Source organism: Puma concolor, chromosome A2 (genome assembly GCF_028749965.1).
Source record: "Puma concolor isolate L17-30 chromosome A2, mPumCon1.1.hap2, whole genome shotgun sequence".
In the NCBI taxonomy this organism is placed as follows: Eukaryota; Metazoa; Chordata; class Mammalia; order Carnivora; family Felidae; genus Puma; species Puma concolor.
The window spans coordinates 80958127-80981555 of record NC_141668.1 but is presented as its reverse complement, the minus strand read 5'-3'; positions in this window follow the sequence as shown (position 1 = coordinate 80981555).

Sequence of the window (23429 nt, the reverse complement as noted above, 5' to 3'; positions counted from 1 at the left end):
ACTGTGTCCCATGTCAGCTGGGGCTCAATCACGCTCCGACTCCCAGACAGTTCGGCTTTGCCAGAAGTTGTTTGCAATTGTGTCCGGCCAGTTGAAAGCTAACATTTATTGAGTGCCATCCAGAAGTCCTCCCTGAGGCTTAAAAGATAGGTTTTACTGTTTTGTATTTATAGATGGAGATAAGAGACTTAGATTGTTTAATTGGCCATGGAACACTAGTAGCTGGTATAAATATAATTTATATCTGTTGGCTTAGAAATAATCCACCTGCCTGCTGGAGTAAATGAGTTGCCTTATGACACGTTAGAACGGAGGAGCAAATGTACATGCTGTCCCAGATTCTGTCTCTCCCTTATGCTACACCTAATCACTCTTTGCCCAAGTCAGACAATTGAGCTTCTGCTCCAAATTACCTCTGAAGGGTTTAAAATTAAAATTTTGGGGGCTCCTGGGAGGCTTGGTCAGTTAAACGTCCGACTTCACCTCAGGTCATGATCTTAAAGTTCGTGTGTTTGAGCCCCACATTGGGCCTTGTGCTGATAGCTTGTAGCCTGGAGCCTGATTTGGATTCTGTGTCTCCCTTTCCCTCTGCCCCACTCCTGCTCTCATTCTGTCTCTCTCTGTCACTCAAAAACAAATAAATGTTGTTATTTTTTTTTTACTTGTGGCTATGTACTCTGTTTTTTCAAATTCAGCTTTAGAGCTGAAGACCAAACTCAGTAGCTGGGAAGTTTTGTTCTTAGTTTTGACCCTGACAGTCATCCCTAAATCTCTTTCCCACTGTACTCCAGCCTTCACTTAAAACGTAGGCTGGTGACTGAGACCTTGTTGTTGCCTATTGATAACCAATAATAATTACATAGGAGACTATACATGCCTAAGTGTTCATTGCTGGAGTTCCTCCTCTTCTGTACCTCACCCACCTAATTAGACTTTCAATAATGTGCACCTCCCTTTTGCCTGACCCTCTGACTTCCATTCCAAAGGATCATTCTTCAGCCCCTGGGGCCAACTGGTCTCTGTCTCTGGTATAGGACACAAATCTCATATAAGGAATTGGTCCCTTGTTTTCTTTTCAGGAGATTTCCCTTACTCAGCTTAAATTATAATTTTAATGGTTTATTATAGTACCTCTTAAAGCGTTTTACCAAGGTTTTACCTCCACAAAATTCTATAGGAAAGATTTTCAGTAACAACAGTGCTCTATTGGGGAGGTCGGTTTGGAGCTGAATCAGTTGCTGTTATTTAGTTGCTATTAGACCATTAGTATGGTTCTCATTCATGACAGTGCTCTGTGTGATCTTTAGGTTTACTTCTTTTCTCCTTTGTCCTTATACGTTGGGAAATTTTGCTGATGTTATTACAGGATACCTGGGAAGGCTATAAGCAAATGGATAGGGGATTCTTTTCCTAGGATTTTAATTTTGGGGGAGGGATCTTATTAACTGCTTTTATACTATTTGCAAGGTATGATCAAATGACAGTTTTCTAAACAACTTATCTCATGCCTTTAGAAAGTAATTTAATAATTCATGTGGATATTAGAATTTTGTTAAATCATAGTGTATTTCCTTTTTTAAGTAGTAAAATGTATGAGGGGTTTTAAAAATAAAAAAAAAACTAACAGAATAAAACTTAATTTAAAAAATATTACTCTTTGAGGGACGCCTGGGTGGCTTAGTTGGTTAAATGTCCCACTTTGGCTCAGGTCATGATCTCACGGTTCACGGGCTTAAGCCCTGTGTCCACCTCTGTGTCGAGAGCTCAGAGCCTGCAGCCTGCTTCACATTCTGTGTCTCCCCCTCTCTCTGCCCCTCCCCTGCCTGTGCTCTGTGTCTCAAAAATAAATGTTAAAAAAATTTTTTTAAGATATTGTTTGAGTAGAGGAAAAATATTTTTTGTTTTTTTGCTGGTATTTTCCAGATAAATACATGAAGGCTAAATAATGCATAAAAATTGTTTCTCTACGGCTCCTACGTGGCTCAGTCAGTTGAGCATCTGACTCTTGATTAAGGTTCAGGTCATGATCTTGGGGTTCGTGAGATCGAACCCCTCAGTGGCCTTGGCTCTGAAAGTACAGACAGAGCCTGCTTGGGATTCTGTCTCTCCTTAGTGTGCGCGCGCGCTCTCTCTCTCTCTCTCAAAAATAAACTTAACAAAAAATTATCATGCTAATACTCAAACCATGTTGTCTTTTCCTTCGAAGATGCACAGCATATTAAACACAATATTTCTTACTTGAGACAGTTAAACTCATTCACAAGTGCAGCTCTGACTTAACTGGATTTTCAGTGTGGTTTTTAGAGCCCCGTTTGGCTCTCATGAATAGTGCTTTTAAAGTAAGTTGTTGTTCTGCTAAACTTATTTCAATTCTGTATTCTTTAAAAGGAAAAACTTGGTCTTTTTATTTTCACACTTAAAAAAATAAAAATGTATAGCCCATGCAACATGAAAGTTATGGGTTATGAGATAGCATTTCAAATTACAATGCCTTTTCCCAGGGCAAATGCATGAAATGCTTCCCAGGACTTCTTGTACCCTTGGAGATTCAAATGCAAGATACTTTCCCTGCCCCCACCACCTTGTTGGGTTTCGCTGCAGTCATTTGTGTGTGATAAAAGTACCAGTTGATGAAATACATTCATTTTTAAAAACATAAACAAGTATCTGTTTACGCCAAAATATGCCCTGAGCAAAATTAAGTGAGAACATTTCAAAAGACGATTAAATCCTACATTAAAAACAAATCTTGGAAAGGAAAACTTAAACCTTAAATAAAATAGTGTTTCAAATCCTCAAGGAATACTTGTATAATATTTGTACAATGAAAATAGGAAACTGGCTGCATATTCTTTAAAGAGACATGTTTTGGTTTCATTCAAAGTTCTAATATTCGTCATGAAAATATAGCATATTAGAAAAAGTGTAGCAACTATAGTTACTGAATAGTAAAGGTGTTATGTGGGAAGTAGAATGAATGTATTGCATCTAATACCTCCGACCCTCAAAGGAACTTAAAAAATGGTTTTCCTTCAGGAGAAGAGAAGTTTATGTATTCATGCAATTATAATACTATAGAATCATATCCTGAGGGAAAAATTGTATTTCAGATTTTTCAATGTTCCACTTCTGTGGCACAAATCATACCCTTTAAATGACACTCATTTCTTATGACAGATCCTTATTGCCTGTCTGTTATCTGCGCTCAATCAGGGGACATATTAAGGAAAGTCTATTTCATATAAAGAAAAACATGTTTCAGGGGCGCCTGGGTGGCGCAGTCGGTTAAGCGTCCGACTTCATCCAGGTCACGATCTCGCGGTCCGTGAGTTCGAGCCCCGCGTCGGGCTCTGGGCTGATGGCTCAGAGCCTGGAGCCTGTTTCCGATTCTGTGTCTCCCTCTCTCTCTGCCCCTCCCCCGTTCATGCTCTGTCTCTCTCTGTCCCAAAAAAATAAATAAACGTTAAAAAAAAAAAAAAATTAAAAAAAAAAAATAAAAACATGTTTCAATGGAGATAAACAATATTTAAAAGCTTTACAATAAAAGTTGTGAACAGAGGTGCCCTGCAGCCCAAGGACGTAGGCCTGTTCATTCTATGAAACCACAGGAATGGTAGGTCTCCAAGGTGTTCCTATCTAAGAAAACACTTCTTTTTGGGACTTAGACGATTAACCCCCTTGTCCTTAGCAATTAATTCTGAAATGCTGAATTGGTATCTTCTTAGTTTGAATTGGTCTTTATTTTTAACCATTTTGTCTGCTTGTTCCAGAAGAGCCCCAGTGTTGTCGCTGTCGTGCTCCCCACATGCCATTTATCCTTTGAATCTCAGAATTCCAGACCACATGTCTCCAGTTTGGCAAACATCCTGCTGAAGTTAGTCTACTTCAGCTTTAATAAGCACGACACAGATGAAGAAACAAACTCTGGTTGCCTGGGTGGCTGAGTGGGTTAAGCATCCGACTTCGGCTTGGGTCATGATCTCATGGTTCCTGAGTTCCATCCCCTCATTGGGCTCTGTGCCGTCAGCTCAGAGCCTGCAGCCTGCAGCCTGCTTCACGTTCTGTGTCTCCCTCTTTCTCTGCCCCTCCCCTGCTCGTGCTGTCTCTCTCTCTCTCTCTCTCTCTCAAAAATAAATAAACATTAAAAAAAAATTAAACAGAAACAAACTCAGAAGAACTGAAGTATCAGAAGCACTGTGCTAAAGGAATAGCCATGACGACCTGGAGGTTTCAGGATTAAATTGTTTCTGGACTACGGTTCAGATGTTCATTTATTTTTCTCAATGTTGTGGTGTCTAGGGTACATAGAGATAAAGCAAATACAAGCTTGGATGTTTGCACTTAAGAAGCTTGTGTAATAGTGAGAAAGACATAAACAGGCAACTGGAGAATACTGAAAATGAGATTTTTGAGACGGGGGATTTTGAGTTCAGTTTGAGAACTGTTGAGTAAGCGGAATTAGAAGATGTTACAGAAGACAAAGTGATTCATAGATGCTGAACGAGGTGGAGTGATTGGATTGTAGATTTGGAGAGTCATTCACACGTGTGTGTAGTAGCTTAAATCATGAGAATGTATGAAATCCCTCCGTGATAATCTATAAAGTGAAACACAGAATGCAGAACTGTGAAATAACATTTTATTTAACTGCTATACCTGTAGATAGTTTGAGCAATTCATTTGTGAATGACTTACTATTTTCAGGTTTTGTGTTTTTCATGTACTTTATCCTCTTAATCACTTAGAGTTTTTCCTGAATAGCAGTATGTTTGCTTTTCTTCAGATTCTGCTTCCATTTAACCTTGCTAATTTACAGGACTGAGGAGATCCAAAGGCTGGAGAATGTCACAAGTTACGGTCATGATGAAGGTGATTGGAACTAAAATTCACTAAGGACCCTTCATTTATTATTTTTTAAATATTTCCAGGTTCCTAAGTTTTTGTTTTTATTTTTAGTTGCTTTTTTAAAAGTTTTTAAATTCTATTTATCGTACAGTATTAGTTTTGGGTGTACAAGATGGTATACATTTTCACTATACTGCATACAAGATTCAACAAATATACAAGTTTTAATACCTGTGTACATCACCAGTTGCTCCTCACAGCAAGTACATTCCTTTACCCCTATCACATATTTGACCTATACCCCCGCCCACCTCCCCTTTGGTAACCATCAGTTTGTTCTCTATACTTAATAGAGTCTGTTTCTTGGTTTGTCTCTATTTTCAGGCTCCTTAATCCTTTTTTGTTTTAATTTAAAAAAAAATTTTTTAAATACTTCTCTATATTTTGAGATAGAGACAGAGCAAAAGCAGGAGAGAGGCAGAGAGAGAGGGCACAGAACCTGACATGAGGCTCAAACTCACCGACTGAGATCGTGACCTGAGCCAAAGTCAGGCACTTAAGAAACTGACCCACCCAGATGCCCCTGTGACATTTGGACTAACTAGTACATTTCTACAGGGCTCTTAGACAAGAAAACAGCAGGACTCTGATTGAGAATTGATCTTCTTTTCATGATGATAGTGACTACAGGACCTAGTGTTGGCACTTTTATTTGTGGCATTGGCCTTACCGAGTAAATTTCACAGAAAAAATACTCCCCAAATAGTTAGCTTTTTTATTTCAAACTGTTCCAAACTTAAAAGCAAAGTTAGCAAATTTTGCAAAATAAAAAAAAAAACAACAACAACAACAACAACCCTCTTTTTCATTCTTTTGAAAATGTGCTTGGATAGGGTAATTGAATGGCAACCAGACAATGGAAAAGAAAAACATGGTTCTAAAAAGTTAACCACTGAATGGATCATACTAAAATGTAGACAATAAATTACAATATATAAAGTGACAACCATACAGAAAATGATGTAAAATGATAGGCTAAACAAAGCCAGTCTGCTTCACTTGTTCAATGGGGCTAGTCTGAATTTAGTTATGGCTGTGTGAAAACAACCATTTGTATTTGTTTAAAAGGATCCATGATCTCATCTACCGTGATTGAATTTGTAGCGTTTTTCCACATACAAATAGCTTTTATAGAGAATGATTTTGTTCACAGAGCGTGATGGCATGTGGTTGAGTCAAGTGCTTGTATTCCATATCTTTTTTTTCCTAAGTAATGGCCTTAGGAATTCTGGAAATAGGTCAAAGAGAGAAATACTGTGATAGAGGATATAGAACAATGAAGGCACAGAAAGTTTTTGAATTTTATTGATTGATTTTGCATTCTTATTTAAATCTATGTTGAAGTCTTAATGAGCATTGTCTCTATAAAAAAAACAACAGAGTTTTGTGATAATTAATGAAGTCAATTTGCCATGTCAGTACTTACCCAGTTTCCCATACGTTCTCTGGGCTCCACTCTATCTCTAGGACCAAAAATACTCAGCGTGTTTGTTTTACAACAGTACAAACTAAGACACAAAGTTAATGACTCTCCTGAAGGCCTATAGATGGTGATTATACAATATCTTTATTAACAATTAAAGTTCCGTTTTTTAACCTATTTATTTATTTTTAATGTTTATTTTTGAGAGAGACAGAGACAGAATGAGAGTGGGTTAGGGGCAAAGAGAGAGAGAGAGGGAATCGGAAGCAGGCTCCAGGCTCCAAGCTGTCAGCACAGAGCCCGACGTAGGGCTTGAACTCATGAGCTGTGAGATCATGACCTGAGCTGAAGTCAGACGCTCAACCGACTGAGCCACCCAGGCAGCCCAATAATTAAAAATTCTACCCACCAACAGAGAAACTTAACAGAAGACCATGGGGGAGGGAAAGAAAAAAAAAAGGTTAGAGATGAAGGGAGCCAAAACATAAGAGACTCTTAAAAACTGAGAACAAACTGAGGTCTGATGGGGGTGGGTGATGGGTATCGATGAGGGCACCTGTCGGGATGAGCACTGGGTGTTGTATGGAAACCAGATGGACGATAAATTTCATATTAATAAAATAATTAAAATTCTAAGTCCATATTTATAAAAAGAGGAAAAGCTGTGACAAGGTTGTCCATCCAATTGAGTGTGAGGTCATCCCTTACCTCATAGGTTTTCTGTCTGAGAACGGACTTAATTACCTAAAGAAAAATGATTTCTTCGAAGTTTTCAACATGTAAATTTATTTTTTGTTGTCTGCAAAATCTTCAAGCTCCAGCCCTTCATACATGCCACTTTACCTTATGAAAAGAAAGTATGATTTGCCTTAGATGTTACCTGCCATTTTATGTTTGTGAGAGCTCAGAATAAAGTATCTCAAGTATCTGAAGACAACTTTCCAGTTCTAGATACGAAGTGAGCTCCATTCCTTAAATTTGAGTTTTATGTCGAAAAAACAGGCCTGAAACTGTTAGTGACCCTGTGCCTGATATTAAGATTGTCAGGATTCTTTGCTTGGAACATAACAAATTAAACATCAGAAACTCAAGGAGGTTATACAGCTGGTGTTCTTCTGTATTCCACTCCATTTGTGGTTCTTCAGCCTAATATTGAAGCATTGTACTCAGATCTTCATTTTTTATTATCTTTCATTTGTGATAAGAGGATAATTCTATGTGAGCAGCGAATGGTAGAGAATACTTGAATGAACCGTACAATTGGACTTTATACATCTAGGCCAAGATTTCTGTTATAAATTGATAAAGAGCGTGATTCTGGGAAGAGGGAATTGGAATGCATGTCCCCAACTTTCCTTCCTGTAGAATTAGCTACTGCTTCACAAACTCCCTCCAGACTAAATATTATGTTCGGGAATGTGTCATCCCACATTAAGCCTGCTGAACCATGTTGCAAAACTCTTGCTAGTTCAGTGCTTAAGTGTCAGAGAATTACTTGGCAAGAGTGAATGGGAGTAGGGGAAGGGTCACATAATATCAAGGGTTTAAATATTTTTCAGTCAGTCCTCTGAGAAAACAAAACAATGCAAATGGTCCTCTTGTATATTGTGAATATCCCGCTCAAAAAAAATAAAATAAAATAAACAGCAAGACTTCCTTTTTCCTTTTGATTTAAAAGGGTGCTTTTCTTTATAAGGGTACCTTCCAAGAGTGCCTGGGTGGCTCAGTTGGTTAAGTATCCAACTCTTGTTTTTGGCTCAGGTCATGATCTCGTGGTTGGTGGGTTCGAGCTCCTTGTAGGGCTCTGTGCTGGCAGTTCGGAGCCTGCTTGGAATTCTTTCCCTCTGTCTGCCCTTCTCTCTCTTTATCAAAAAGAAATAAAAATGTGTGAATATGAATACATACACCTTCCACTCACTTAAAGGTGATTGAAAAAAGGTAGTGGGAAGAAGCAGAGAAAATGAAGAGAGAAAAGCTTTCAATGAGTGATAAAATGGCTGTCTAAAGATAATTTTAATGAAGAAAGATGGATTAAAAGGAGTATTGTAAGAGTCTGAAGTACTAGGTTTGGTTGGAATGAGGTCATCCGTGACTTCCTTTGTTTTATGCAACACCGGTCCCTGAAAGATGTAATCTCCACCCATGGATTTCACTTTGCCTCCATGTGTTATTTCCCCAGACTCCAAACTCCCCAATCTTCCTAGTTGGGTCTTCATATTTTTAGAACTCAACTCTGTACTATAGGAATCTGTTAGTGAATAGATATCATAAAGTTAGGATATCAGAAGCTGCAGTAGCATTTGCAAGTCAGATATTTCTCCATCTTCCTATATACCAAGGTGAACACATAATTGATCATTCAAGCTGGGACACTTGAGAGAATTAAAGGGTTCTTTTAATAATTACAAGGTCAGGAGCTATAGAGGGACTGTCCTGGGATGTCCAGTGTGATCTTCCTCTGTATGCTCTATTTTGTTAAATCCTCCATCTAGTTTGAAAACTTCAGAAATGGTAGTAAACTTTCTGGACCCTCATTACTCATCATGTCTTAGCAATATTACCACTATTTTTTTAAAATTAGAACTTGAAAGTGTAGTTATATGGTTGCAACTTAGTTAAGATACTCTTCATTTCTTGCCTGGACTTGAAGAGATCCTCATTGGTCCCAGATTTCAATATCTCCTCTTTCCAATATTCACCTATTTGCCTATAAGGAGGATATTTTTTGAAATCCTTAATAGCTAGGATTCAGGAAATCTTTTTCCTCCCCGAACCTTTTAATTACTCAGGAGGTCACTTACATGCTTCTTAGGAGAAGAACCAGTTTTGGTTTTTTGCTTGAACACCTGTAATTCACCACCACCACCCCCACCCCCCCCACAAACTGTGACTACGGCCACGAGTAACCACTCCTGGTTTCCCACACTTTACTTTTGACCTCATAATGACTTTATCAAAGTGCTCTACTATGAAAAATCTCTCCTCTCCCTTAAGAATAAGATAAACCTACAGTTAGAGTCCCTCAACTACCTTTTAATGATACATTTTTGTCCGCTATAAAAGCACAGAATTTTTTCCTTTTTTATTTTTTTGGAATTCTGGGAAGTCTGGTGGTGAGGTAAAGTTGTCTCTAGGCCCACCTCCAGGGCAACCACATAGAGCCTCTTCATTTTATTTTATTTTTTTTTTATGTTAATACAACTTTATTTTTATTTTTTTTATTTTTTTTTATTTATATATGAAATTTATTGTCAAATTGGTTTCCATACAACACCCAGTGCTCATCCCAAAAGGTGCCCTCCTCAATACCCATCACCCACCCCCTCCTCCCTCCCACCCTCCATCAACCCTTAGTTTGTTCTCAGTTCTCGACAGTCTCTTATGCTTTGGCTCTCTCCCACTCTAACCTCTTTTTTTTTTTTTTTTTCCTTCCCCTCCCCCATGGGTTCCTGTTAAGTTTCTCAGGATCCACATAAGAGTGAAACCATATGGTATCTGTCTTTCTCTGTATGGCTTATTTCACTTAGCATCACACTCTCCAGTTCCATCCACGTTGCTACAAAAGGCCATATTTCATTTTTTCTCATTGCCACGTAGTATTCCATTGTGTATATAAACCACAATTTCTTTATCCATTCATCAGTTGATGGACATTTAGGCTCTTTCCATAATTTGGCTATTGTTGAGAGTGCTGCTATGAACATTGGGGTACAAGTGCCCCTATGCATCAGTACTCCTGTGTCCCTTGGATAAATTCCTAGCAGTGCTTCCACCCTGTTGACTATGAGCCTCTTCATTTTAAAGGTACATAGTCAACAGGGTGGAAAGGGAAAACAGGGACAAAAATCAGACAAAATTTTATACTATGTGTTAAAAATAAGTTTTCTTTTATATTCTACTGTTGATTCTACTTTACCTTGAAAATCCCAATTTGATGTTGATGAGTATAAAACTTAAAATACCCCATTAGTTATAACTTGTTTGCCTAACATAGATGTAAGTTTTCCTTGTTTTCTGGCTTTTATTGTTGCTGACAAGAAGTCTAGTATCAGTTTAATTAATAGCTACCTTTTCTGTTGGGTAGCTGCTTATAGTTTTGATTTTAAATCGTTATTGTGAAATACAATGTTTATTAAAAGACCAAACTTGACAGTTTGGTGAAATTACTGCAAATGAGAAACCTGTAGAACTACCATCCATCTGGTTGTAACTCCAGAAATCCCACTTGTGCTCCATCCAACATTGTTCCCCAAAGGAGCAAATTTTCAGAGTTTGATTGTAATAGTATCATTGCTTTTCTTTATTTGCACCACTGTAACCTGGGTCCCTAACAATTTTAGTTTAGTTTTGTGTTGTTTATGAAATTATCTTAATGGAACCATGTAGTAAACATTATATTTCAACTGGCTTCCTTCACTTAATGTTGAGTTTGTGAGATTCATCCATGCATTAGTTGATGCCTCTTTCCTTGCTCTGTAATCTATCATATTCCATTTTATAAATATTATCAATTTATTCTGCTCTGATATTTAGAGTTTTTGAAATTTTTGTCAGTTAAAAATGTTGCATGAACACTCTTGCACATGCCTCTTACCTCTCTAGTTCCATCCATATCATTGCAAATGGCAATATTTCATTCTTTTTTATGGATGAGAAATATTCCTGTGTGTGTGTGTGTGTGTGTGTGTGTGTGTGTGTGTGTGTGCATGCATGCGTTTGTGTTCTTCTTTATCCATTCATCATTTGATGGGCTCTTGGGCTGTTTTCATAATATGGCCATTATTGATAATTCTGCTATAAACATTGGGGTGAATGTATCCCTTTAAATTAGTATTCTTGTATTCTTGTATTATTTGGGTAATACGTGGTAGTGTAATAGCTGGGCTGTAGGGTAGTTCTATTTTAAACTTTTGAGGAACCTCCATAGTGTTTTCCACAGTGGCTGCTCCAGTTTGCATTCCCACCAATAGTGCAAGAAGATTCCTCTTTCCCAATATCCTCACAAACACCTGTTGTTTCTTTTGTGCTGTTGATTTTAGCCATTATGATAGATACGAGATGATAGTGCACAGTTTTGATTTACATTTCCTTGATGATGAGTGATGATGACCTTCTTTTCATGTGTCTGTTAGCTATCTGGATATCTTCTTTGGAGAAATGTTCATTCATGTGTTCACATTTTTTAGTTGGATTAATCATATTTTGGGTGTTGATTTTCGTAAGTTCTTTATATGTTTTGGATACTAATCCTTTATCAGATACCTCATTTGCAAATATCTTCTCGCATTTAGTAGGTTGTCTTTAGTTGTGTTGGTTGTTTGAACTGTTGGGCAGAGGCTTGTTATTTTGATACAGTCCCAAGAGTTTATTTTTGTTTCTATTTCCCTTGTTTTGGCATGCCTAACTAGAAAGAAGTTGCTACATACTATGTCATAGAAGTTACTGCCTGTGTTCTTTTCTAGGATTTTTATGGATTCAGGTCTATCATTAGGTCTTTAATCCATTTTGATTTATGAAGTCTGGAATTGTGATGCCTCCAGTTTTGCTTTTCAGTTTCAAGGTTGCTTTGGCTATTAGGGATCTTTTTGGTTTTATACAAATTTTAAGATTGTTTGTGCTAGCTCTTTGAAAAAGGCTGTTGGTATTTTGATAGAGATTGCATTAAATGTGTAGATGGCTCTGGGTCGCATACACATTTCAGCAATATTTGTTTTCCCAATATATGAGCTTCAAATGTCTTAACATTTCTACATGTCCCCTTCAATTTCTTTCATCAGTGTTGTCTAATTTTCAGAGTGCAGGTCTTTAACCTCCTTGGTTCAATTTATTCCTAAATATTTTATTGCTTTTGGCGAAATTGTAAATGGGATTGACTCCTTATCTTTCTGCTGTTTCATTATTGGTGTAGAGAAATGTAACACATTTCTGTGTGTTGATACTGTATCCTGAAACTTTACTGGACATGTTCATCAGTTCTAGAAGTTTTTTGGTGAAGTCTTCTGCGTTTTTTATATAGAGTATCATGTCTGCCAATAGTGAAAATTTGACTTCTTCCTTGCTGATTTGGATGACTTTATTTCTTTCCTTTTCTGATTGCTGAGGCTAGGACTTCAATAACTATTTTAAATAACAGTAGTGGGAGTGGACATCCCTGTCTTAATCCTGACAGTAGAGGAAAACCTTTATTATGTTGAAGTATGTTCCTTCTAAACCTGCATTGGTGAGGGTTTTTATCATGAATGGATGTTATCCTTTGTCAAATTTGTTTCATTTTGTTTTTTATCTTTTTAAAGGATCACATGCTTCTCTTCCTTTCTTTTATTAACGTGGTATATCATGTTGATTGATTTGAAAATGTTGAACCATGCTTGCAACCCAAGAGTAAATCCCACTTAATCATGGTAAATGATTTTTTAATGTGTTTTTGGATTCCATTTGCTACTATTTTATTGAGAATTTTTACATTTTTGTTTATCAGGGATATTGTCCTGTAGTTCTTTCTTTTAGTAGAGCCCTTATATGGTGTTGGTATTGGGGTAATGCTGGTCTCAAAGAATGACTTTGGAAGTTTTCCTTCCTCTTGGACTTTTTGGAATAGTTTGAGAAGAATAGGTATTAACTCTAAATGTTTGGTAAAATTTGCTTTTGAAGTCATCTGACACTGGGCTTTTGTTTTTTGAGAGATTTTTGATTAGCATTCAATTTTTTTGGGTGGTCATCAGTTCACATTTTCTATTTCTTCCCGTTTCAGTTTTTTTCCAGATTGCCCAATTTGTTGTCATATGATTTTCATAATATTCTCTTAAAATTGTTTTTCTGTGGTGTTGGTTATTTCTCTTCTCTAATTTGTGATTTTATTTATTTGGGTCATTGTTCTTTTTGATAAGTCTAGAGGTTTATCAATTAATCTTTTCAGAGAAACAATGCTTGGTTTCATTGACATGTTCTTTTTTTTTATCATTTATTTCTGCTCTAATCTTGATTATTTCGTTTCTTATACTGGTTTTAAGCTTTGTTGTTCATTTTCTAGCTCCTTTTGGTGTAAGTTTAGGTTGTTTGTTGGAGACTTTTCTTGCTGCTTGATTAGGCCAGTATTGCTATATATTTCACTCTTAGGACCATTTTTGCAGCATCCCAAAGGTTTGGGCCATCATGTTTTCATTTTCATTTGTTTTCATGTATTTGTTTTACTCTCTTTTAATTTCCGGGTTGACGCATGCATGGCTTAGTAGCATGAGCTTTAACGTCCATGTATCTGTGGTCTTTCAAGATTTTTTCTTGTGGTTGACTTGTAGTTTCATAACCTGATGGTCAGAAAAGATGCATGGTATGACTTGAATGTTTCATATTTGTTGAGGACTATTTTGTAAACTAATATGTGGTCTACTTTGGAGAATGTCTCATGTACACTTGAAAAGAATGTGTATTCTGCTTTAAAACAGAATGTTTTGCATATATCTATTAAGTCCATCTGGTCCAATGTGTCTCCCAAAGGCATTGTTTCCTTGTTGAATTCCTGCTTAGATCTGTCCATTAATATTAGTGGGGTGTTAAAGTCCCATACTATTATAGTATTATTATCAATAAGTTCCTTTGTTTGTTACTAATTGTGTTATATATTTGGGTGCTTTCATGTTGGGTACGTAAATAGTTACAATTGTTTATCTTCTTGTTGGACTGTCCCCTTTATTATGATACAGCACCTTTCTTTGTCTCTTGTTACTGTCTTGGGTTTAATGTCTGTCTAGTTTGTCTAAGGTTACTATTGCTACTCCAGCTTTCTTTTGACATCCATTTGCATGATAAATAGTTCTCCACCCCTCACTTTCAATCTTCAGGTGTCTTTAGGTCTGAAATGAGTCTCTTGTAGACAGCATATTTTTGTCACTGTTTCTGAAAATTTTCTCTGATGCTCTCTTGTCTTTGTCACTTTTGGTCTTTCCTTCCCACTCAGAGTCCCCTTTGATATTTCTTGTAGGGTTGGTTTAGTGGTCACAAACTCCTTCAGTTTTTGTTTGTCTGGGAAACTCTTTATCTCTCTATTCTGAACGATAGCTTTGCTGGATAGTATTCTTGGCTGCAGACTTTTCCCATTCAGCACTTTGAATACGTCTTGTCACTCCCTTCTGGCTTGCCAAGTTTCTGTTGAGAAATCTCCAGTGAGCCTTATAAGTCTTCCCTTGTAAGTTAAAGACTTATTTTGTCTTGCTGGTTTTTAAGATTTTTTTTTCTTCATTACTATATTTTGCAAATTTAATTATTGTATGTGTTGGTGTTGGCCTGCTTTTGTTGATTTTGGTGGGAGTTCTCTGTGCCTCATGGGTTTGGATGTCTGTTTTCTTCCTCAGATTAGGGAAGTTTTCTGCTATTATTTTCTCAAATATATTTTCTGCCCCCTTTTCCCTCTTCTTCTTCTGGGATTCCTATGATATGAATGTTACTACATTTGAAGGAGTCACTGAGTTTCCTAAGTCTATTCTTGTGTTCCATAATTCTTCATTATCTCTTTTGTTCAGCTTCATTATTTTCCATTATTTTGTCTTCTAGGTCACTGATGCATTCTTCTGCTTTGCCCAGTCTGCTGTTCCATGTATCTGTTGTTTTTATTTTAATATATATTCCATTTCCATAAATTCCTGTGTGTATGTTTGTGTTTAACTTTGAGACTCTCTTAACATTTTGTTTTTCTTTCATGCTTGCTAATGTTGGACAGTGACCTTATTAGAATAAGTTGTTTTTCACATGAATTACATGTATACCCTGACTTACAGATCTCCCTAATGTGGTTGCTTTACATTTGACCTGTGAGTTTCCTAGTTTGGGGACAGTTTTCATGGTAATTTTTCATGTTAGGATTTCTAACCCCCTTTGTTCCCACGTACGCACTTTAAAATTTCATGTGTGATTATCTTCACCTATGGGCAATGCCCACTTTTGTTCTAGTTGGGCTAGTGGGAGGAATTTTGTTAGTATCCCACTTTATAGATGGTTCCCAGCTTTATACTGGGGGATTAGTTCCAGATTCGCACATTACTAGGACCTGTGACCTCAACTTCAGTCCCTACATGGGTGTTACCACCCCAGTCCCTTGGGCACATTCCATCATGGTACTCCATGGTCCATTTGCTTACTTCCCATTCATGCCATAGTTTATTTCTTTCTCTAACTTCTACCAATTTTTTTTTCTTCTTGTTATGTTTTGGTCTTTCATGCTTTCAAAGTTAGCTGTGTGAAGGAAAGCAAAAGCACCAAACACACAGCAAACCAAAAATAAATATACATATGACATATGTATTTTGTTTGTTTTTTGTTTTGTATTTGGTCTAGCATTTCTGTTGGTGTGATTGGAGAGAAGGTTCCTTGTATTTTTTGTCTGTTCATTGATAAACTTTCCATTTCGTAGAATTTTTTCCTAACCAAGATAACATCTTGGTCTTGTCTTTGCCTCAGACCTTATCTCAACCATTTCTAATAAGCTAACTGGTGAAGTTAGAAGCAGTTCTTCACTCAGGGGACTTGCAGGTGTTCAGCAGGCAACCTGAGAAATGAGTAAGAAACCTCACTTCTCCAAGATTCCTTCATACATATCTGGGTTCTTCTTGAAACATCCTTTCTCCAGAAGCTTTGCCTATGTGTACAGAGGCTTTACATTTAATGATCTACCCATAGAACCTAGAGTAATAACTAATACTTGGTAGGCATGGAATAAATATTAAATGAATAAATCAATAAGTGGAAAAATAAACTGCAACAACTGGGATCATTTCTAGCATATATCTCTTTTTTTTTCTTTTTTCTTTTCTTCTCAATCCCCTCTTTGCCATTAGAAAGTGACTCCTTCTTATATTTCCTATTACTTGATTAGTTCCTCAAATCTTAGAGCTGCTCAGTTCTCTTTACCCAAGTTTACATTAAGACTTTATGTTAGCCAGGTTTGTTATTAATATGTAAAGAAGAGATTCAAGCCTGGTTTTCACAACTGTCGTCGGTAATTTAAATATGTTTAGAGACTTCTTTGTTCTAGGTACTTGGTAGTATTTGGCTCCTTGGGCAATAAATTTACTTTCCTAATCTCCTTAGTAGGATTTCTAGGATTGGGAGGGAGGTATGACTCACTAACCAATGAAAAATCCAAAATTTTGAATATTTTCAAAATTTACACCTATTTCAATTGAGAAACTACAAAAAGAGGAAATATTTCAAAGTTAGTAAAGAGGGTCTCTACCCCACAAATAAAATCTTGAAGGGATTAAAAACTATGAAGTGGACTTCTCAAATTTGAGGGTGGAGTTGACCATGTATTGTAAAAGACGTATAGATAATATTAAGATAAGTTTACCTGGACACAAATGGACTTAACTGCATCTCTGTGGCCTGTCCCACTCGCTATCCATAATCACTTCTATCTCTGACCTATGCCATCTCCTTTTTTTTATTCTTAGCATTCAACCATATTGCAAGATAAATTGAATCTTATCCCTACATATAGTCATTCTTAGCAACCTCCTCCTCCTCCTAGGAAAATCTAACGCATCATCTTTGACTTCTTTTTTCTTTCCTTAGTATTCTGTGCATACTTCTCTTTGAGTCCTAATGACAGTATATTCATGGTTATTTGCTTAAATGCCTGTCTTCCTGCTTTAAATTGGATTTCCTTGACATTCTCTTTCATCTGAATTTTACGCAATGTCTGCAATGTAGCATTGGTTAATTATGTTTGAAGTAATGAATCAAGATACGTTTTAGTGTTTTTCCCTTTTTTCCTTTTCCTTCCCATCTCCAGAACTTTGGCTTCTCACTTTTCCTTCCTACCTAATTAAATAGCAGCAACCAAAGTGAATGACAGTAAAGTCTGCATCTACTTACAGAAACTTCTAGCTTCTAGTGGATCTCCAATTTGCAGAATAAGTAGAACAGATTGGTGAGTGGGCTAATAGAGTTTTAGCTGAGTGGTCTCAGATGCCTCTTGCCCATGGCTTGTATGCTTCATGAGCTCACATGTATGGACTCATTTGACAAATAGCAAGAATATAGAAAAAAACAAACAAACACAACTTTTGAACACATCCAATTGTTTTCCATAAACCAACCTTCCTCATTGCAAAACATATTGCTTTTCTTGGGGATGAATAAAACAAAAATTCATTGTTTTTTGCTAGACAGGGAACATGTTTTGGCAAGCCAAGAATATACAAACAGGGAGGGACCTTCTGAATCATCAAAGTTCAGGTTTGAGTAAGTTCAAGTTTTCGGGCTGAATGCATTGTATCCCATTGCACTTGGAAAATCAGTAATCCACGTATGGCATATTTATCCTTGAATTGCCCATAATTTTCAACCAAGCAAACCGTGGCATTCTCCAGACATTAAAAATAAACATAGTTTATTGTATTTTTAAAGCATGCCACTTTATAACATTTTTCCAACTTTGTCCTTGTAGCATCAAATCTCTTTTCATTTTCAATTTGCCTCTTGAAACTTGTGCCCTGTGGGATATGCCGTCCAAAAGTGGAAAGTCTTTCTTTATTTCTGCCAAGTCTAATTTGGATACCACTAAAGCTTCCAATAAGCATACGTGGGAGAATGAACATGGGAGGTGTTGTTAAAGTCAAACGGCTTATGTCTGTAGCAGTTTGCGGAAAGGGCGAAAGCCACTGGGAAATGAACTTCCACTAAAATGAAAATAAAAATGCTAAAAGTATGTAATTATTTAGAATGGTAAATGAGTTTTGGGCAGTTATCTAAAATCTATACGTTAACTGAAAAACTATGTTCCCTTTTGTGTATGATAAGGCCTTGAGTTAATGAACCACAACATCCGTGATATGGCATTTTGTACTGTATATTTTAAATGAAGCTTAAACAAATAAGGACTCCCCATACTGCCCCAAGCATAATTTAATTATTATTAGGTTTTGCTCAGCAGGAGGTAAACATTCTTGAAATAATTAGACGTGATAGCATATTATTCTTATTTTTTTGAAGTCTTACACAAAACATATCTCATTTCTTCTAAATGGGTTTTGCAGATTTTAAAAGGACCACGATCAGATTTGTGGCATGGAACAGAGCCACGTCTTGATAAAGAATATTAATTAACATTGTAAAGTACTATTGATACAGAGGCTGAGGAAATTACACTGGACTTTTAACATGATAATGGTGCAAATTTGCTCTTTTGAGTTAATCCTGGGTTATTAACTTAATCGTAGATGTTATCAGGCATTTAAAAATAAAACATCTTAAATGTTTCTGAACTAAAAAAAGCACAATTTTCATAATTTTCTTAAGTGGAGGAAGGCAGGGGAAGGCATGTAGGTGGGGCCAGGTGAGGGGAGTAATAATCTTGGAGTAGATATAAGAAAATTATGTGCTAATTGTGTTGTAAAACAACTTGGGTCTATAGACTCTGTCTTATCCAGTCCTTCATAGTACAGATAAGAAACTGAGACCCAAATAATCAAAATGATGACATTTTTAACCTCTTTAGATAATCATATTTTGAGCTTGACAACACAGTATTCATGAATAGTCAATTTTAACTTTTAGAAAAATTGTATAGAAAGCTTAATGAAATAAAAACAAGAATTATGAAAGAAGTACCCTAAAATCCTCAAATTTGCAAAATACAAGGTTTTATTACTTTACGTTTGATTTTATGTCGACATATACCTACCCTAATGCTTAGAGTAGGAGTGTTCCAGAACCAACATGTTTTCACAGTAAGAAAGATATAAAAATAGGTTGCATATATATAATCGAATTGCCTATTTCTGAACCTCAGGATCAGTAGACTAGTAACTTAGCCAACTCTGAAACACTTAAAACCTTCCTATGAATTGTCTCCCAGCTTCATTATGAAGGCTGTTGGCATCAGCATTGGTGTTAAAGGATCACAGTAATTCAACAGCTTGTGTCTGCAAGGAAGGTAGACTGGAGCGAAAGGGGCCATTGCAGAGTTAAGGAAATGGAAGTTGCAGGAAAACAACAGGATTATAGGGCCCCATCAAGGGTAAAAAGACGCACTCAAGGAAGGAGTGATGGTAGGGATAAAATCCAAAGAAGGTGGTAGGGAACTCAGTCCTAGGAAACTCAGTAGTCAGTGTGAAGAACCCAGGTGCCCCAGTTTGAGAATATTTAGAAATGACTTCAAGGCTGGTGATAGTAAAAAGTAGATGAGTGTGATGACATAAAACTTGTAAAAACAGAAAAATAAGCAAAGAAATAAAAATAGTGCTGGAAGGAAGTGATACAGCATGTAGCCTTTAGGAAACAACAAAAAATTGTAATAAAACAAGGAGGCAGGCTAAGAGTTGGTAGTGGTGTTTAGTTATTCTATGGGAAAGGGTAACACATATTCCAGTGGCACAAAGCCACAGACAAAAGGTGACTCAGTAGGAGATCTAACCTTTTCTCAGAATTGTTCGTAGCGATTGCCCCTCCAGTATATGAGTTTCTTCTCTTCTGGGCTTAACAGATGTGAATACTCTGTTGGAACCTTGCTGGTTTTCAGGGAGACAGCTACTACTCTATTCTACTTCTGCTCCATTATCCTTCTCAGGAGAGAAGTTGGATGAGGGAAAGCTTTTTAGAATTGCCTCTATTATTTCTCAACTCTTAGGTCTAATTCCTTGTCAAATTCTATTGATTTTATATCCACGATACTTCCCTCCCCGCCCCCCCCCCCCCCCCACAGCCATCTAAATATTACTTGCATTACCACTTTGGGATTCCTTCTCTTTTCTTCCAAACTGTTCTCCATTCCTCTATCATTCATTGAAATCCATTCTGCACAGTGTTAACAGAATTCTCTTCCTGAAACACTGATCTAACTGAGTCATTTAGCTGTTTAAACTCAGCTGCTGACTATCCACTACAGAAAAAATAAAGACAAATACTTCGATAAGGAAATGTAAACATGCCACGAAAATGTCTCTACTTATATTTTATAATCTAACTCTCAGTGTTCCATGTTCCTAGATTATACTTTTCCTTCACCATCCTGTCTATTGTTTTCTTACCAAATCTTACCCATCCTTTTGAGAGCCATATTGAATCCTTGCCATCTCCAATTAGTACTCTTAGATCACCTGGTGTATAGGATTCTTTTTCTGTTCCTAGAGTACACTCATTAGATATCTATCATACTATGCAATGTAACAATTTACCACATCTTAATATCATCTCTCTTCCTTTCTATACGAACAATGGTCTGGGAAAAGGGTAGCCTAAGATCAGTATCTATACCAATTTCTGGACAAAAGGCTAATGATCTGATGGGATGGGTGGAGACTTGGAAGGAGCAAGAATTAAGTAGCGAGGATAATATAATTTAGAAGGATATGTATGTACTTATTAAAAAGGGGTCAAAGTCAAGAGTAGATGTGTTTCATATGAATGCATATTTTTAATATTGCCTCTGTTGTAGAAAAGACTCTTCACATACTGGATACTATTGCTTGCTCCATGAGTAATGACCAACCTCTGTCTCTAGGTACCTTATTTTTTATTTTTAATAAAAAGCTCTACACCCAATGTGGGGCTCAAACTTAAAACCTGAAGATCAAGAATCAGAAACCTGAGCCAGCCAGGCATCTCTAGGTACCTTATTTTTTTAAATGAGTTCTTGAGGAAAGTGATCCTAGTGGTAGTTATGGAGACTACACACACACACACACACACACACACACACACACACACACACACACACTCAACAAATTGAATTCTCCCTCATAAAGATAGACAAGGCTTTCACCATGGCTGAGTGTCCAGTTTTGCATCTGAAAAACCAATCTTTGATCTCCAGTATGGTTCCATTAGTCAATGGGACCAGCAAGTTATGTGGTTTTCAAGTGATTACACTAAATTTCTTATATTACTAACACAAATAATTGTTTAAAAAAAAGTTAGCAGAGCTGTCTTTTACATAGCTTTAATATATTTCATACCATTATTACTAAGGAACACAGTTCACATCAAAATGTAAAGATTATCATAAGATTTACTGCTCTTAAACCCAGAAACAGTTAACCCTAGAGAAAAACAAAGTGATGTATGGTGCCATTTCAGTTAAACCTTGTAGCTGTAATTCACTAGTCCATCTGGAAGCCAAAAGGAGAGAGAGAGAGAGAGAGAGAGAGAGAGAGAGAGAGAGAGAGAGAGAGAGAGAGTATGTGTTAGGTAAGGGGAGGAGTGGATATCACAGCTCTAAGGGTCACACCTAAAGTCTTTAAATGTTGGCTTCTCATCTTATCTCTGCTTTCTGCTAATGTGAAGGTTTCAATGTACCTGATAATGGGTTCGTTGAAATGGAACCTGAGAATGCCTTCTAATGATTATAAGCTTCGCATGCCACAGGAAAAATAGCAAAATAAATAAAAAGGAGAGGTTACAGTGTTGGTTGGGGTGATGGGTAGGGTGATGTCTGTTGTTGCACAACAGGAACAGCAAGACGGAAGATTGGAATTGTATCAATGGAAAGAAGGGACGTGTTTTATTAGCTCTTTAATGGATGCATTGGATTAGACATCGTTTGCTTTTTCCTTTTTTTAATGATGTGTTATACATATATATGTATTTTTTTTTGCTAGATATATTTCACATGCAATAAAATTAATAAGATTGTAGTGAGATCAGTTTTGACCATTGTAGAGCCCATTTAATCACCACCCAAATGTACCCTTTTGAGTACATCCCCCACCTTCTACCACTACTAAGCTGATTTATATCATTATGGATTACTTTTCAGTTTTCTTGGACTTCATGTAAATGCAGTCATAAAACATAATTTCTTTGGTATTTTGCCTCTTTTGTTCAACATTAGGTATTTAAGACTCATTTATCATTAAGTTTTAATTTTTTGCTTTGTTGTATATTAGTTCACTGTATAAATAAGCTATTCTTTGTTTATCAGTTCTGTTGATGGACGTTTGAGTTATTTCCAGTAATAGGCCATTATGAATAAAGCTGCTATATATAAGATATATTCTCTTTTGGGTAACAACCTAGAAATAGAACTTATATCAGTGCCTAATAATTCTTTAAGGACATCTTTGAAGTCACATAGCATTAGTTTCAAGATGTGTCAATGGGTTAGGATTTGAATCTCTCCTAGAAGAATGTGACATTGCCTAAAGTGTATTAAAGACTGTCGTTGGCAGTGAGCTATCATATTGGCATATAATAAAAACAGCAGTGTTATAAATACTATAGCTTTATAATATGTTTTAATATCTAGCAGTGTTAATGTTACGTCATTGCTCATTTTGGTACAGAATTTCTAAAACAATTATTTTTATTTGCTATTTTAAAAACAAGAACTTAATCATAAACTTACCTAGTTAAAAGAGAAATCTTACTGATAAACTATAAGGATTGAATTGAAATTTTAGATGGAATGTGGGAGACTGGACATATTATTGGGTCTTTGTATCCAAAAGTAGGCAGGTTTTCTTTTCTGTGTTTCATTAGTATTTGAAAGTTGTCTTAATACAGATAATGCCCAATATGTAAGTTTAAATCTAGCCATTATTAAATTCTTGTGTATGTGTATGTGTGCATGTATGTGTAAATAAGCCAAAGCTGGTCTCTGTCACCTTTAAACAAATGTTAATTGAAATAACAAATAAGATAAGGAGGTTTCTATTAATCTTGGGGGAACCTCTAGCATGATTTTTTGCAGATGGATAAAGGCAGTGCTCTTTAAACTTAGAATTTAAAAAGTTATTGGCTAGAAGATGTGCATTGCAGACGAGGAAATTTCCCTTGGGAAATCTGATCAAGAAACTAGACTGCTACCTTTTTGATGTTCATTATTAGACAGTTGAGATGAATTTGGGAGTCCCTAACTTCAATGACAGTAAAAAGACCCAGGGTGTTCAGAGGAAAAACTCATCACAAAGAAGTGAGACGTTTGAGTAGTAATCTAGGATGAGGGTCAAGATGGATGTTTTAGGGATGGGCTGGTGCTGGATAAGTGGATGACGGTGGAATTCTTTCTCCATTAGCACTTTGGTAAGGTGTAAGCTCTTGGAGGAAAATTTGGTATTTAAGTGGGAGTATATGTGTGTCTATGAATCTCAGAGAAAGAGATACAGAAAGA